We start from the raw sequence: 17,834 nt of genomic DNA, 5'->3' as shown, positions 1-17,834 counted from the left end.
TTGTGTAGGAGGTTGAATTAGATGCTGCCTCCAGCATTTTCTAAGCTTTTGAACTTTGTAATTGTATGATCCATGATGGCACAGTACTTAACGAAGAGCAAATTTTTGAATGACGAGACTGAACAAGAATATAAAGAAAAGCAAAGTTGAAAAAATAACAGACTTTATAAGATGTTCCAAGAAATTAAACTAAGAAAAAAGAATAGATTCTAGAAATGTGTTTTATTAATTTCTTCTTTCAAATTGAGTCATACTAGAAACTGAAAGTATCTAAAAATTCTGTTTTTAGATAGCCAGGGACAGATTAGAGAACATTACTGGATATTACTTTGTCAATCCTAAATGTAAAATTTTACATTCATTTTATGGATCCTTAAACTGAACCATGAATTTGCATGAGCATAACTGATCTTTCACAACAAGAAAAATTCACAAAAACGGATTATTTCTCTTTCAACCACCACTATTTAATGCCTCCTTTTCCAAAAGTATTTGTATTTAGACTTTAAATGTTCAAGAATATTTAACTTCCTATTGAAATTTCTTGTTACAAATAAACTCATTGATCTTGACTAATGTTTGATTATAAGAACTGTAATATGTGTTATAAACATTAGGTCATTGATATCTACACAGCCAATGTATAGTTAGTAGAATTAGCAAGAGGAGAAAATAAGTCAAAAATAATCTGCTCAGTGTCTTAGGATGTTATTTCCTTAAGTGATGTTGCATTCAGAAGGTACTATTTGCAATCAGGGGAAAGTGACTCTAATTTTTAAGCCTTAAAAATTTAACCTGATCTGTGGCTAAGCATCATTCAGAGATCTTAACGTGCCTATCTTTAATGAACTAATAAAAACTTTGGAGGACTGGGGTTTTGAAAACAGATTTTCAGTTAACTATCCCATCTTCTATAATGTTAGGGGCCTGAGGTGTAGTGTAACATCATAACATTTTCATGAAGAGCAAACCAATTAAATGCTTTTTCCCTATGTTTTCTCATATTATACAAACTGAATTTTACAAATTAGGTTTTCTGATTTTGTTTCCGTTAAAATTTTTGTAGAGGTCTCCCTTAAGATATGATTGTATCAGGATCCCGCCTTACCTAGGTCCTATATTCCACATGCAAAATTGTTCCATGATGTTCTACATTTGCTTGTTCATCATGCTATTAAATCTTAGAAACAGAGGACTAAATAACCCTTAAGATTCCAAGAGAGAGAGAGATGTTGTAACTAATGTCAGTCTTATACTATTGAGCCCTTAATAAATAGAATCTAAAAATTTTTGTTGGAATAAAGGTATCTGAAAAGGTACATGAAATTGGTCCAACCATCCTGGAAAGCAATGTGGAATTACACAACAAAAATTACTAAAATGCCCACATCCTTTGACCCAGAGATCTTCCTGGCTAGGTATTTACCCCAAGGAGGTAAAAGACAGATATAAATATAAACCAAATATTCACAGAAACTTTTTTTTGGTAGTGAAGAATTCTGAAAAAAGTAGATACTTATTGCCTGGGAATGACAAAACAAATTATGCAATATACTTGACCCACAGAGAAATGAAGAATTCAGAGAAGTACAGGAAGATTTATATGACTGACACAGAAAAAACAAGCCCAAAATGGAAAAAATTATTAACAATTCCTACAACAAAGTAAATGGAAAAAAATGCAAGAAAATGAAAGCAAACCATATCTAGGTAAGAAAACTTTACTCCCCTTCCTTTATTTGCTGGAGTAGGAGACTATAAAGTATATAGACTTAGCTAATGTGTTTGTGAATTTCGTCTTTTTCTCTTTATTTTTTACTCTGTGTTAGAAGGAATAGCTTGCTAGGTGGGTAAGGGAAAGGATATATTCAGGAATCAAGGTGAAAGAAAATTAAAAATATAAATTATAAAACAAAAAAATTTCTTACTTTGTTTTGTATTTAAAAAAACAAATGAACTATGTAAAGGCATTATTTAGATAGAGTATAATTCTTGAATCTAAATATTAGAAATGTTAATTCCCATTTCATAATAATATCTTAAAAATAAAAGAAACATTTAAATCTAAATCTCCTTTTGTGTAAGGTTATTTTTCCCAACACAAAGAGAAGATTTTTAACAAAAACATACAGCTTAATTTATTTTATTATTATTACTTTTTTGGCTAGGTAATGAGGTTAAGTGAGTTGCCTACGGTCACACAGCTGTCATGTCCCTGAGAATGGATTTGAACTCAGGTTCTCCTGACTCCAGGGCTGCTGCTCTATCCACTGCACAGCCTAGCTGCCCCTCATATAGCTTAATTTAAAAAGAATCTACTTTGATTTTATTTGAAAAGCTGCTAATTTTTTTCTAACATCAGTAATGATTTCCTGAGAAAATTGGCTTTGCACAATATTTGTGTTAGAAGCCAAAGTGGAGATTGATTTGAAAAACGAAGATATAAATTAGTGCTTTATATTGGTGTATGTTTATTATTCAAATCAGGGGGCTTCTAACAGTGGACAAAGTTAATGGGAAGGGAATGTTTCTTTCTGTCATAGTAATAAAAAGCAGTATGTTATAGTTTTTTTTAAGAAGTAGGGATCTTATTATTATCTGACATTGCCACAAAATCTCATTTTACATAAACTAATTTTCTTATTTAGGATTTATTTCCTAAAGGAGCTATGTGTGTGGCTAGCAAAAGCACAACTCTTATGAAAATATGCAACTGGTAATAGTATTTAGGTTGTGGTGGCTCAAGTATCATAATTTTGTTTTCTCATTGTCATTCTTCATGACATTTCTAAAAATGGTTCCCATAACTGCCTTTATTTCTTTTTCTTTTTAAAAAAAATTTCTCAAAGTGTCTATCTAGCAAGGTATTAACTAGATTGTGACCTTGGACAAATCATTCAATTTCCCTGGGCCTTACTTCCCTCATCTTTAATAGAAGAGTTGGATTAGATGACCTCCAAAATTCTAAAATTCTAATTAACTTCTATTAGGTCTACATTCTCATGCAGCTGTACAGGTAAATGTATAAATGCCACACTTTGAAGAAAATGCCAAAATATTTATTTTCTTCAGTAAAAATGACATATCTCTGCTACATTTACCTTCAGAGGAAATTTGAGATAGTGGAAAGAGCCCTAGTCTAGAAGTCCAAGAAGCTATGTACGGGTCCAGGATTTTACTGTTTAGTGAGAATGGATACTAATACTCATTTTCCTCCTTGTAAAATGGAAATAATAATATTTGCATGTACTTCTGTCTGGAGTGTTGTGATGAAAGTACTTTGTAAGCTTTAAATTACTGTATAAATATGATAAATTTTTGCTAACCTTCAGAAGGAAGAAAGGAAAGAAAGAACACACAAAGCATTTATTAAACACCTATTATGTGCCAGGCACTGTGCTAAGCACTTTACAAATACTATCACATTTAATCATCATGATGACCTTGGGAGATAGGAACTATTATCATTCCCATTTTACTTCTGAGAAAACTTAAGAAAACAGAGATTAAGTGACTTGTCCAGGGTCATACTGCTAGTGAATGTCTAGTATAATACAGAATTTTAGAATTTGGAGTCTTTCCACCGAAGGTTTCTAATATTTTGGTACCAGTTGGACATTCAGTCAACTTACCTATACCCTTAGTCACTAAGAAAGGAAATAGATTCTAGTAATGACCATATATTTGCACATATAAAATCAAGGCAATTAATTTCAATAGGATAAAATAGTTGTTTACCAAATATTCCCTGCACTTCTCAAAAGCCATATTCCTCATGAGAGTTTCCCCACTAAAGCCATGCTGAAGGGAAAAACTGACACAAAATATAAAAATCCAAAGAGAAAGAGACAAGCCATATGGTATGGTGGACAGAACACAAGACAGGGAGTCAAGAGGCCTGGTTTATTCATTCACTAGTTAACTATATGAGATTTCCATTTGACTTAACATTTGTGATTTCAAAATATTAGGGACATAAGGGACCTTAGAGATTATTTTATCTAATCATTTCATTTTAGAGAGGAAGAAAATGATTCCAAGAGAGATGAAGTGATTTGTCCAGGTCATATGGCTACTTTGTAGAATATCCTGGCACATTATGATCATCTTATAATCAATATTATAGGGTTTCCAAGGATACCCACATTTAGAGAAAAAAAATCACTTTATCTAACGGGAACCAGTGCTTAGTCCATGAAACCCAATTAAGGATCGAAAAGTTACATAGAGAACAGATTTTTTTCTAGTAATAAAATCAGACTTGAAATAAAGATGAAAAAATACAGATTTTTTTTTTTTTAAATAGAGGACATTAAAGGGTAGCCTTCAAAATCAAGACTAGGCATCAACATAAAGGGAAGCAAATGGAAAGTTAAATGTGTCATATAAAGTTCTTTAAATTTCTCCCATCACAATAAGTGTGTCACCAAAGTGAATACTGGATGTGTCTGTTATTGATAATTCAAGGAGAATGAACTGACACATGATGCTCATTCAAATACTCTTTAGTGCTAGTTATTATTGAATGTACTGCCTAATGCATTGCTGATGACTGGCTATGGAAACATTTTAGGGGCATTCTATTAAAAACAACACAAAAATCAATTCTATTTAAAAAAATGAGCAAACCGTACTTACAGAGAAATATGGTAAAACTTCAATTACTTGGAATGTCTAGGGACCAGAATATTTTTGCTAGTTGAATATTATTGTTTACTGAGGGTTACTCAGAAAAATCAGAATATTTTTGTTTAGTTCTTCTTGAAATAACTGTGAAACTGTCCTCTTTCCTGCCATTGTGTGTACTGAATGAGATTTCCTTTTTTTTTCTTGCAGATTCAGTACCTTGCAATGTCCTTGGGCTATGATTCTGAACATCAACTCTCATTATAATATACTCTAGGTGTAAGAAATTGACCTGAATGCATATCAACTCAAGGAAATGCACTGAAAGTTGTGGTTTTGAAAATATAAAACACCAAAATTCTTAATATGAGTCTGTTTTCTTATTTGAGTATGAGAAAATGAGCACAGAAAAATTCCATTTAATTGATAATTGAGTTTAGCCAAACCCTGCTTATTTTATGACAATGGGATAATTAAGAACTGTGAAGATCATTATGAGCATTTGTTCTTATGTATTAGGGTTTATAAAGTGCTTTCCTAACAAACCTGTGAAGAAGTATCATCATATAAGTATTATACCCATTTTACAGATGAGAAAATGAAACCCAAGAGTAGCAAAGTGACTTCACATCTAATAAATATTAGAATTTGACTCCATGTGCAGTAATCTATTCTCTATACCTTGCTATTGCTCAAATATGGCTTTGGTTACACAAGTTAAATCTGAAATAATGATGATTATTTTGATGGACATTTTCATGCTAGGGATATTACTATGGAAATGTAGATTAATGAATCTCATTTTTTAAATTTAGGATATTGACTTTGTTTATTTTGTGTTTTACTATATTTTGTCATGATAACAATAAGGCAGCTAGGTGGCACAGTAGATATAGCAGTAGGCCTGGAGTCAGTAAGACCTGAATTCAAATTCAGCTTCAGACACTTAATAGCTGTTGACCCTGGACCAAGTAATTTAACCTCTCTATTTCAGTTTTTTCAAGTATAAAAATAGCACCTGCTTCCTATGGTTGTTGTAGAGATCAAGTATTTAGCATAGTGCCTGGAACATAGTAGGGACTTAATGAATGCTTGTTACCTTCCCTTTCTCCCTAATAAAGGAGAAGCAAAAGTCTCAGTAAATAGAAGTCACCACTGATTGTCATTTTACGTCAAATTAAGAAATATTTAAAATAAGTTAGCAGTCCAGCCTCTTAAAAATACTATATCTTGATGATTACTTTATAGAAGTTGTAAATAACAGAGATGCCACTAGAATATAAAAATGATAGCTTCTGGTTATACAATTTGAATTCTAACACGAATTTTTTCCATTTCAATTAAATAGATTAACTTGGATTGGGGGGATTGGGAAGGGAACAACCATCTAATAGTTAATGAATTGCTGTTACTTTAGCAATATTTAATTATCTAAAACATTTAGTGATGAATTTGGGAATAATGTTCTTTGTAACTAGTGATGTATTACATGATTCATTAATCAAACACAGGATAAAGGTATAAAGTTATAGTTTTTTTCCTTCCCTGCAAACTTACTGGGTATCAAGATGCAGTTTAGCACTGAACTTTATTAAAACAGAGTCTGCAAGTAAAGCAGAATGATTTTTTTTTATCAGTTCAGCACAAGTGTTCAAGTATTCTTCTGTGTAAGAAATGGAGTCCCAATTGTCCTGGAACCCTAAAGGAATGTGACAGCTGATTCAGCTTTTTCTGATGAGCCCTTCAGAACCTCTTAAAAAATGAGAATGCAAGTACTAAATTTAGTCATATTAGGATTGATTGGATGATAGTTCCCATTTCCTTTTCTACTTGTGTAAGAAGCATCTCCACATCATAGTCTTAGACGTTTTGTATGAGATGTGCACATTTAACACAAAGTTGTGCAGCACCTTCATTTCCAGTGGGCAGCATTCCTAAGCATGTATCAAGTGTATGATTGCAGCTGCAAAGTTAGAACTGGAAGCACAGCTCTACTTTTACTGGAAAGGAAATGATAAGTGTCCTACTTCCCCAGATGTTTTCAGAAGGCCCAATTCATACATGGTCATCGAAGCCAGGTCTACACTTTCTAACCATATTTGTTCCTAAGTAGTTGTTTTCAAGGAAAAAAAAAATCACTTAGCCCCCTGCAGTGAAATGGAACAGCAATGTTAGGGAATATCCCCTTTTCAACTGAGTCTTAGGTGATCTGAAAATCAAGGCCTGAATACAGACACTGAGGTCAACATAAGGGTAGCACGCTAACAGTGGAGGAGGTGTCAGACGGCAAGCTGACACTGTTTTGCTGGTGTACATGACTGCAAAGAAACATGATGGCCCCAAAACTCCTGTTAATTCATTGGCAATGCTCTGGCTTAAAAGAAACATTTTTCATGATCAGCGGGCTCATTCTTTCTCCTTAAGGCACTGTTAACATTATTCAAGTATTCTTTGCTTAAAGCATGTTTGTCATGAAATGACAATGTTTAAAATAAGAAATATGGAACCCACTCTGGGAATTTTTAAGAGACACTGGCTTCAAAAGATTAGTTTTCTCAAATTGCATTTTAATACTTAAAATTTCACTCCAGGAGAGCCTAAAATATTTTCCTGAACGCTCTAAATTTATTATCTACCTACCTACCTACCTACCTACCTACCTACCTACCTACCTACCTACCTACCTACTTATCTATCTATCTTTCTAGTAACCTTATTGCCTAGAAAGTAGTAAAAAGTAATTTTTTAAAAGAGGGAGAGGCAAGGAATGGAGGAAACACAAATGGGCCCCAATGACCATCATTATAATTATTATTATCATGCAGAAATAAGCTGCATAGTCATATATCCAGAGTATCCCCAAAGTCTTGATGCAATACTAAAGCATAAAATGGTACTAAAACTTTGGGGACATTCTTAATATATAAATTGATGATTTCAACAATGTTTTATAAATTTCATTAAAAGGACCTAGATGCTTTTAAAATTCCTTGCTAAAGTCCTTCTCCAGTGCATGAACATGGTGGCTATGTTCTCAAGGGTTATGTCAGTGAAATGTAAGCTGTAGCAGGTCCTATCAAGACAGAAAGACTTCTAGTGATGGATTGTGTTTCTGTCACCTGAGGGCCTAGCTAAGTTTAGAGAAGACCCAAAGGTGAAGAAATGATTGACCATAGCAGATTATGTCTCTCCTAAGTTATGGAACATTTGTGATCTGCAAGAAGATAGTATTCACACTGAAAAAAGTGTCTTTGACTTAATGAAATAGCATATTTAAAATATGTTATTACTTTAAAAGGAATTTCACTCTTTTGGTCATTCATAGAAATCAAGCCTTGTTTATCTTGAAGACAACTGAATGTCACTGTATTTCTCTAAGCAAAATCTAAAATCTTTCTTCAAACCTCCCTAGGACAGAACCAGTGTCTGTGCCCAGCATTCTTTCAGTATTCAACATCTTGATTTTATGGTTATGTATTATGAAAATGACTGAATTAAATCAAATAGGGAATTCCCCTTAATAGCCTTAAAGCAAAGATCACTTTTGCTCTGAACTATTTGTATAAATATGGCAATAAACACAATATGATCTCTTATTTTTGCAAGTCAGGTACAGCAACTTGATAATCCAATTCTTTGTTGGTTCTTTGAGACTGTTTTCAAACTCATGGTAAGCCCAAGTGCAGCTACTCAATAAATATGAATTGTTGAATGCTTATAGCTAGACACTGAAAGGTAGTTCTAAATGGAAGGAAGGAGGAGAATGAGGAAGAAGAAGAAGGAGGAAGAGAAGAAAAAAAGAAGATAGTAATGATGTTGATGATGATATTTTTGTAGTGCTTATTCATTCTGGCAAAAGTGCCATTACCTTGGCAAAAAGGAAAGGTGGACTATCAGAATACGTAATATAATCTCATCTAGGCATATAGATACTATTGGGAAATGTATTATTTACATTATTCACTTGCCCTCTTAAAGGGTATTTTACTTACATTATTATTTTCTGTGGAAAGAACAGAATGGAGAAGCTCCAATCTGCACAAACTTGAGAAAATTTTGGATATTTTTTTACTTTACAAGGTACATCTGTCTGTTATTTAAATGACTTGCTATTTATTATTATCTAAATGTAGACAGTCTAGCTCCATAATGTTTACTGGTCTGTATAGCATACTGAATTGAGCTACTTAATTTCAAGTAAACTGTACACAGCTTTTATTGACTTTCCCATCATGCTTTTGTCTATGAGCAGAAGCTGGCATGTTTGAAAGTTATTTCTTGACTATTTGAGGTTCTTAATTAAAGTCCTTGAGCTGGATTGCAGGTGCCAAACAATATTCTTCCACTGTGGTTATGGACCCTGAACCACAGGAAAAAGTGGCATCTAGAGATTTCCCTCTGAGCTGCTTCTCCAACTCATGCCCCCACCCCAAAATCATGAGCACACAGTTTGTGCATGCATACACATCCCAAAGGTCATCCTTTTGAGAAAAACACCTTTATGTGACCAAAGATGGTCAGGATTATGTAAGACCAGAATAAGCCAATGGATGCCATGGGTCTGGCATGGTCCTTCTGTTCTCACTGGGCATATAGCCATTGACACGTGTGTCTAGATAATATATTTTTTGGTATAATTTTCTTTCTTTCAAATTCAGTATACATGTAAAAATAGAACTATTCCTGCCCTCAAGAAGTTTACAACCTAGGAGAGGGATAGGACTAGTATACAATTTAGGATGTGGATAGAAAGGGAGGGTTCAAACAGGTGATAGAGGAGAAATCACTGTTAGTGGTGGGGAAGGAACTGCAAGAAAAGGTTTCATTGAGGAAGTGACTCCTAAGCTGGCCTTTGAAAGAAGAAAAAGATTTTAACAGGTGTCAATAAACTTGGAACAATCATTCAGAGTCTGGTTTTACTGGAACTCAGAGTACACTAAGGGAGGAAGGATAAAATAAAAGAGGCAGAAAAGGTAGACTGGAGTCCACTTTTAGGCTTTAAATACCAGGCTAAAGAGCCTGTATTTATGATGTAAGCAGCTGGGAGACACTAAAGATTTTTCAACTAGGGTATGATGTGATTAGACTGGTCTTTTACCATATTTAATATATCCTCTTTTGAGGATAAATTAAAGATTGGTGAGACTGGAAGCAAGTAGTAGACTGGTTAGTCTATTACACTAATCCCAATGAGAAAGGTGAAGCTGGAAACTAAGGGAGTCACAGTGGGAATGGAAAGGAGGGAATGAATGGAGAGATATTTTGAGGTAGAATTGGAACCAGTTTGAAAATGGGGGAGAAGACAGATGGAGAAATCAAAAATGATGTTAGGGTTTCCAGGCTGGGTGGCTGGCAGGATGGTGCTGCCATCAACAGTAGCAGAAGGGTCAGAAAACCCAGATATGTTTAGGAGGGAAAATGATGAATGTTGGACTTGGCTAAATATGAAGTATCAGTGGGACATTCAGGTGGAGAAATCCAGCAGGCAATTGGAGACAAGGGACTAAAGAATGAGATTTGGGTGGCATGAGCACAAACTTGCCAGAGAAGGCAAGTTGGTCATTTAGAGAAAATGAGAGATAACAGAGATCTCAGAGTGGTATACTAACACCACCTATTGATATTAAAAGGAGGATTTTTAACCTGAGATCCATTAATTTTAAAAAAATTATAACTATTTCAAAATAATTGGTTTAATTTGTAGTCCTATATATTTTACTTTATGCATTTAAAATATTATTCTGAATTGTTAAATAATTTTTTAAGTTGTGTTGACTCTTTTGTTTTTTTTTTTTAAGGCAATCAGGGTTAAGTGACTTGCCCAGGGTTACACAGCTAGTTAGTATCATGTGTCTGAGGCCGGATTTAAACTCAGGTCCTCCTGACTCCAGGGCCAGTGCTCTATCCACTGTGCCACCTAACTGCCTCCTAAATATTATTCTGAGAAGGGGTACAAAGACTTCACCATTTTTATAAAGGGGACCATGAGACAGAAAAAGAACTCCTGAAAATTGATAAGAAGAGTCCTAGCAAATTGCATAGATTCTCTATCACGTATTTTTGCAAAAATAAGAACAAGAATCAAAAAGGATCAGGAAACACAAGACAGCTACATCTATATTAGTTGTAGGATTTCTCAAACACATATTACAGATCCCTCAAAGCATGAGCCAAGCCATTGTTCCAAAGTGGTATAGTAGGAAACATTTCTCTTCTCTTTTTCTCATCCCCTTCTTCCTGTTCTTTCATTATACTTTCTTTTCCCTTACCTATCTCCCTCAACCTACATCTTCTCTCCATCTTTCCAAATGGGAATAGATTTTTACTTTCCTACCATCCTCCCTTACTGCCCTGACTGCACAGTAGGATCTTTATTATTTTATAAAGAAGACGCCAATAATGTTTCCACATCCCTCCAAAGATGTTACTATGTATTCTTGGAGTTTGTGGGGGTGAGCAAGTTAATAGTCTGTTTCCCATTCTTTTCATAATCATCATCATTCCTAATGAAACCAGTACTGTTCAGGAGACAGTGCAGGGTCCACTGGTGACATATGTGTGATGCCTAACAATGGAAGAATTGAAGTCATTCACAGATCATACATTTACATCTGGAAGCTCCCATTCTTTTCCTGCGTTTTCAGAGAACAGAAAAGAACAATTGGAGAGGCTATGTCTCTTTGTGTCCAGCTAGAAGAACATGATGTTATACCACTGAATCAAAGTATGGCAATGTGGAAAGTCTGTTGTCGTTTTGACACTAAGTCTGTCTCCTTATCTCATAAATCTATGTCAATTGGCTTCTGTGTGTATAAACTCCAGTTTGACCTAGTGTATAGGTCGGTGTGAACTCCAGTGAGAACTTTATCTTGGTCTTTCACATATTCTTGCGAACTCTTATCTTAGTCTCTCATGTTTCTATCTGGGCAAACTTCCAGAGCCAGAGAAATTGGATTAGGCTTTTCATAGGCAAATAGGAGCTTAGTTTCACACACACACACACACACACACACACACACACACACACACACACATCTGCATATACATGTATGTATATGCATACGTAATTATGTATATACACATATATGTATGTATACATATTTATATATTCTTATATAAGTGAATATTGTCCTCCACAAAGAATGTAAGTTCTAGAGAGGCATTGTATTACAGGGAAAAAGATCTCTGGCTCTTGAATCAAGTCATTGAGGCAAAAAGCACTTAGGGACACAAAGAAAAAAAATAGCCCCTGCTCTTAAGGAACTCACATTCTAATGTAGAATACAATATGTACATAACAATGTACATACAAGATATAAACAGGGTGGACAGAAGGTCATCTCAAAGGGAACCAGGAAAGACCTTGAGACCCTATATTAGCCTAACAACATTTAAGAGAGCAGATAGAAGTGAATTCTAGCCCAGTCTCCCCTTTCTCTGAACACAGGAGAGCAGGTAAGCTTCTGGCCCTAACCACCTGATTCCTCTCCTGGCAGGAAACAAAATCTCCCTTGGAGAACAGTGAGGGAAGAATAAGCTAGAGATATCTATTCTATCTCCCTTGGAGCACCACAACAATACCCCAATGTTACATGTGGGGGACATCCCTCACTGCAGCTAAATCTAAGATCCTAGAGGTAACTAGGTGGCTCTGGGCCTGGAGTCTAGAAGAACTCAGTTCAAATCCAGTCCAAAGTACTTACTAGCTATGTGAGCCTTAGGAAGTCATTTAACCTCCATCTACCTCAGTTTCCTCAACTGTAAAATGGGGATAATAATAGGACCTACTTTGCAGGTTGTTGTGAGGATTAAATAGGATGAAATTTATAAAGTTCTTAGCATAATGCCTGGCACGTTATATAAATAAATAAAGGACTTAATAAATATTTGTTTTCTTTTTCCTTCCTTCAATAATTGTCTCAATAATTCAATTGTCTTCAATAATTATCTTCATATCTTCAACACCTAACACAGTGCCTGGCACATAAGAGATCCTTAAAAATACTTATTGATTGATTATTCTCTCCTTTTTCAGCAATGGGATAAAAGAATACATATTTGGGGCAGAATTCAAATTCTTGTTTCTGGTGTGAATTCTTGTTTTATCTGACATTTGACTTCCCTGGCTCTCTGCCAGGGTCATCAAGAGATTCTGTAAACTGAGTACACAGTCCTGGATTCTGGTTCATCTGATATTCCATGAAAGATGGTGAAATATCACTTGCTCTCATCTTGAAGCTCCCATGGATCTGGATCTCACAAGATCTAACCACCCAAAACCACAGCACTGTTCCATAGCCAGAGGATAAAGCATCATTGTTGTCCAATGGCCTACTGAGTAGGGACAATATCAAGAGATTGGGTGAGGCTGCAACAAGGTTGTGTCCTTTAGAGAGGTAATTCCAAAAGCCTGAGATGGGCCTTGGGTTGAGATTGCAACAAAGGGAAAGCTCTGCTCTCAGCAGCTCTTAAGTGTGCCTGTTGTGGTTTTTAACTGCAATTGTGAGGCTCCAGGAACAATGCTATCAACTGTTCTGGATTGATAGTGTAAACTGTACCCTAGCTTTGGCCATCAGAATATGGGCTGTACTACATCTCTTCCTCCCTAGAGTTCTTCCAGGCCACAAGACAACTGGAAGAATTCTAGTTATCCAGAGTGGGCAGAAATTTGTAGTGCATGTTATTACAGGAGCAAATATCTGATTTTTGTACCATTAAGGCAGTATATCAATTTACATGGGTATGGGAATAATCTAGATATATGGCACAGCCTTAGACAACCATTCTCAGCAACTGGGCCAGATTACCTTAATTCATTACATGTTAATTGATCAAGAAAAAAGCATTTTAAAAAATCATCTGCTTTGTGGCAGGCACTGTGCTAGGGACTGAGGATACAAATACAAAAGTGAAGGAGTTCCTATTGTCAAGAAGCAGATATTATAGAATACTAAGACTGGAAAAAGAGATATCTCACAGAGATAAACTATGGATACCCTTAACCCCACCCAAAGTATCCAACTACCCACTAATTTGCTTCTAAGTTAAAATGAGGATGATAAGGTAAATTACTAGAGAAAAATCCTGAAACAGCCCTAAATCTTAAAAGACAAAAGATGACAGAGGTATCAAGTCTTTTCCAGGTATTTACAAATAAAATCATATAAGAACTAGTGGCAGATATATTAAATGAGAAAATAAAACATGTCCAGAGAATAATAAAGACTGCTCAAACCATCTTACAAGATGATCATAATAACTGAAACCCTAACCTCTTTGACCTATCTCTTATGTACCCTCTTACTCGAGGATGAGACAACACACACACACACACACACACACACACACACACACACACACACACACACACTTCTTCACTATCTCTAAAGTAACCATCCAAGTCCAGGAAAAGCAAGAAGGGGAAGGTGAGGAGAATGCCAGCAAAGGAGTATATAGAAAATAAATGTAAAAGAAGATAAAGAAGAGAGAGTCACCCAAGAAAGTAGCAAAATCACAGTTCAAGGAACCTATAAAAAACAGACTCCATTTAGTCTTATCCCATTGGATTGACAATGGTTAAGGAAGGAGTAGGTAAATCCTGAGAATGGTCTAAACTCACTCTTGTATCCATGGTGGAAGAACATCATTGATACAGCATAAGGAATCACGACCAGGCTTCCCCATCAACACTTAGAATTTTCAGACTTCTGGACAATAAAAAATGGACTCATGAAATGGAGCCTGAGATGGCAAAAGGATGATCAGACCACTCTTCAGATGGGGTGATGGATTTAGGGGACTTTGGTTCAAATCTCAGCTCTGTCACTTGGGGAAACCATTTATCTTTCTCACATCTCAGCACATATATAAAATGAAGGGGTTCAACTATATGACCTACGAACTATGTAAGGAGTCTGATGAGTGGACATCCTAAAACCTACTAAAGGTATAAGTGACTCACATTTCCACCCACAGGAATAACCTAATTGAGACAATCCACTGAAACAATGAAGTATACCTGTTGGCCAAAGTGATGGGAAAGGTAGAGTTTCTCACCATTTTGTTTCTAGCCTTGGCAAAGCTAGTGATTTGTGTTTCTGGTAAAATGATGATGATGATGTTGATAAGAAGAATCATGACTAGCACAAAAAAGCCCTGAAACTTGAACTCTGACCCCACAGATACTCAACCAATATATCTCTTTGTACTAAGAAAAATGCTTCATTTTAAAGAGGATTCATAGCTGGGAGACTGAGAAAAGCATTATATAAATCTAATATATTTCTATAATCCCAAAACTAGTGTAATAGTGGACAAATAGAATGGCATGCTTGAAGAATGACTTTGAAAACCAGAAGTATGGGGTGATCTGGTAGGATGAGGAAGATTAATGAGAAAAAAGTTCAGAATCTACAGAATGGAGTTAGAAATTTAAATGATAGAGTAGTGATAAATGCAGTCACCTCTAGGAAAAGAATGTAGGGGGAAGGGAAGAAGTGGAAAGAGAGGAATATATGTTGAGGAAGATGTCTTCACCAATAATACAAGCATCACAACACATTTTCTCTTCAGTAGACACAGCTAGGTAGCACAGTGGATAGAGTAGTAGTACTAGGCCAGGAGTCAAAAAGACTTGAGCCTCAGATGCTTGTTATGTTACCCTGAGCAATTCACTTAACTTCTCTGTTTGCTTCAGTTTCCTCAATTGTAAAATGGAGATATAGTAGCACCTACCTCCCAGGGTTGTAGTGAGAATCAAATGAGATAATATTTGTAAAGAGCTTAGCACAGTGCCTGGCACATAGTAGGTGCTTAATAAATGTTTGTTTCCTCTCCCCTTCCTCCCCTCCTTTTTATTCTTTTCTTCCTTCCTCCCTCCCTCCCTTCCTTCATTCCTTCCTTCCCTGTAACCAAGTATGTCTCCTCTGAAGGCTTGTCTGTGATGACTTTGTATGGCCCAAAGAGAGGATGTGATAGTAGAAGCAAAGAGTAAAAAGAAGATGATGACTGGAGGTATATCAAAGCAGATGATGTCATGTAACTTATTCTATGTTATCACAGCCTGTCTTGTAGGAGACAAGCTCCTTGTAGAAGCTATCATAACCTACCAGAGATAGTGATGAAGGATTTAAAATTAGGAAAGAAGTATATATCCTAAAAGAAGAATATGACCCAAAAGAAGGGAGAACTAACAATAATAGCCAATCACCCAGAATATCCCCCTCCAAGTTACAGTAATAGATAATTTTGACCCTACTTAAAAGCTATATAATATATGGTATCTTCCCTTGAGAAAGGGGCCAAAAGGTGAAACTGCAGCCCATGGGCAAGAGGTAGCTTTCTGGCTACATAAAGAGTGAATGACAGCACAAGATAATTTATTCTATCACCAATTAAGTCTAAGGGATAAGTCCTTATGAGTCAACTTTAAAGAAATGGTGAGTTGGCTGATAATAGAAACAGAATCAATAATAATAGCATTGCTCTTGCTATTGAAGAGAACTGCTGGTAATAATAACTCATGATAAGAATATTCCCAATAGTTCTGTGAAGTTTAAGATCATTCTGTGATGACTATGGGTGTGATGACTTTGACCCATTTGATTGTAGTCCACCACCAGTGGAATAAACAGTTAAGGTAGAGGTAATAGAGAACCTACCAAAAGGGGGATTTGTTAGGGCCGTAAGAGATATGTTGGAATGACCTGACTATAAAAATTAACGAGGTGGGACATGGGAAAATATTTGTCACTCACATTTTGTCATAGCAGGGTTATGCAGAAGGGTGAGAAACATATTTTTTTCCCCTGGAGATAATAATTTTAAAAATCTATAATACCACTGCTTCTGGCATACAGCTATACATGTGGTACCACTATGGCATTCCTAACACAGGTAACAAAGTTATTATCTGTGTTGTCTTTGCATGAGATGCTACTGCCAGCATCAAACATCTGATTTCTCTGGTTCTTGTGATCCCAATAACACCATGGATGCTGATGAAACTGATACTCTGGGAGTAATAGAGAGGCTTGAAGGTTTCTGAGGATCCAGACCTGAAATGATCCCCTGAAACCAATAGTTCTATACCAAGAAAACCACCCACTTTTTTAGCCATTGGACTACAGATCAAAGGAATGGAAGAGATGTAAACTTGACCAAGGAATTTCCCAGGTCAGAAATGATAGAGCTTGAGTGTGTCTGTGGACCAATAAATGAATTGAATTTAAGAAAAGTATCACTGGCATTTTGATTTTTTAAATGGTCTAGATCAACTTTTTGGTATATGAAGCTTACTTCATCTTCTTTTGGTATATTTTATTTATTTTGTGGTTGTTCAAGAAGTAATGAAAAAGCTTTTGAATGATTGACATATATATATGTACATATACGTGTGTATGTGTATACATCTATCTATCTATCTATCTATCTATCTATCTATCTATCTATCTATCTATCTAAGACTGACAAATCTACATGTCTGGCCAAAAGATCTGATAAAAAAAAACCCAACAACTTACATTTAGAAAAACATATCAAAGGGAATTATTCTAAGGAATCAAGGCTAGATAAAAAAGGAGACTTTCATTTACTAAAAATGTGCTTGTTAGCTCTTTATTTATATGTTAATTTAATTGGCTGCAATATGGAATATAAATGCTTATTATGTAATGAATAAAGTGTTATGTTCCCTGTCTTTAATTTTTAAAAAGAGATATTTTAGGTTTTCTTAAATAAAGATCATCTAGTATTCTGGTTCAAATTGGTAATAAAATCTTCCTAAATGTCCTGGATTAGACTATACCTCTCTTGAACTGTATTGCTATTTAATTTTGATTTCTTGTTCATAACACTTCCACAGCATGGACCCCATAGCATTAAAATTAGAAAGCAAACAAGACACCACTGTATTTACTTCTCCACCTATATGTACTCTACAAGTGAAAACAATAATAATGACACCTCACATTTGAATAGTGCTTTAAGGTATACAAAGGGCTTTCCTCATAAACACCATGTGAAGGAAATAGTCAAGCATTATTTCCACCTGGATTACACGCTAGATCTGAGAGTCAGGAATCAAATCCAGTTCTCCTGGTTGAGTCTAACACCTTTTCTACTATGTCTTACTAAATATTTTGCATTCTATTATACATGTTACAAAAGTTCTAAACTAACATCCCCTGTTCTTCCTTCTCCCCCACATA

General features: G+C 35.3%; 1 protein-coding gene and 1 long non-coding RNA gene across 2 annotated transcripts in view; one reads left to right on the top strand and one right to left on the bottom strand.

Moving 5' to 3' along the window:
- The window catches only part of LOC144456948 (uncharacterized), a 73,462-nt gene extending 68,489 nt beyond the window's left edge, over positions 1–4,973 (top strand). The window contains exons 2-3 of the long non-coding RNA XR_013486184.1: positions 1,567–1,710; positions 4,837–4,973. This is a non-coding gene — a long non-coding RNA (uncharacterized LOC144456948). The remainder of the gene's footprint in view (positions 1–1,566; positions 1,711–4,836) is intronic.
- UBE2QL1 (ubiquitin conjugating enzyme E2 QL1) overlaps positions 1–17,834 on the bottom strand; it is a 67,528-nt gene that overhangs the window by 32,547 nt on the left and 17,147 nt on the right. The window lies entirely within an intron of this gene.

This window comes from Phascolarctos cinereus, unplaced genomic scaffold (genome assembly GCF_003287225.1).
Source record: "Phascolarctos cinereus isolate Bilbo 61053 unplaced genomic scaffold, phaCin_HiC Scaffold_4;HRSCAF=312, whole genome shotgun sequence".
Classification (NCBI taxonomy): domain Eukaryota; kingdom Metazoa; phylum Chordata; class Mammalia; order Diprotodontia; family Phascolarctidae; genus Phascolarctos; species Phascolarctos cinereus.
Note: the sequence above shows the minus strand (reverse complement) of the source record. Positions and strands in the feature narration are given on the sequence as shown.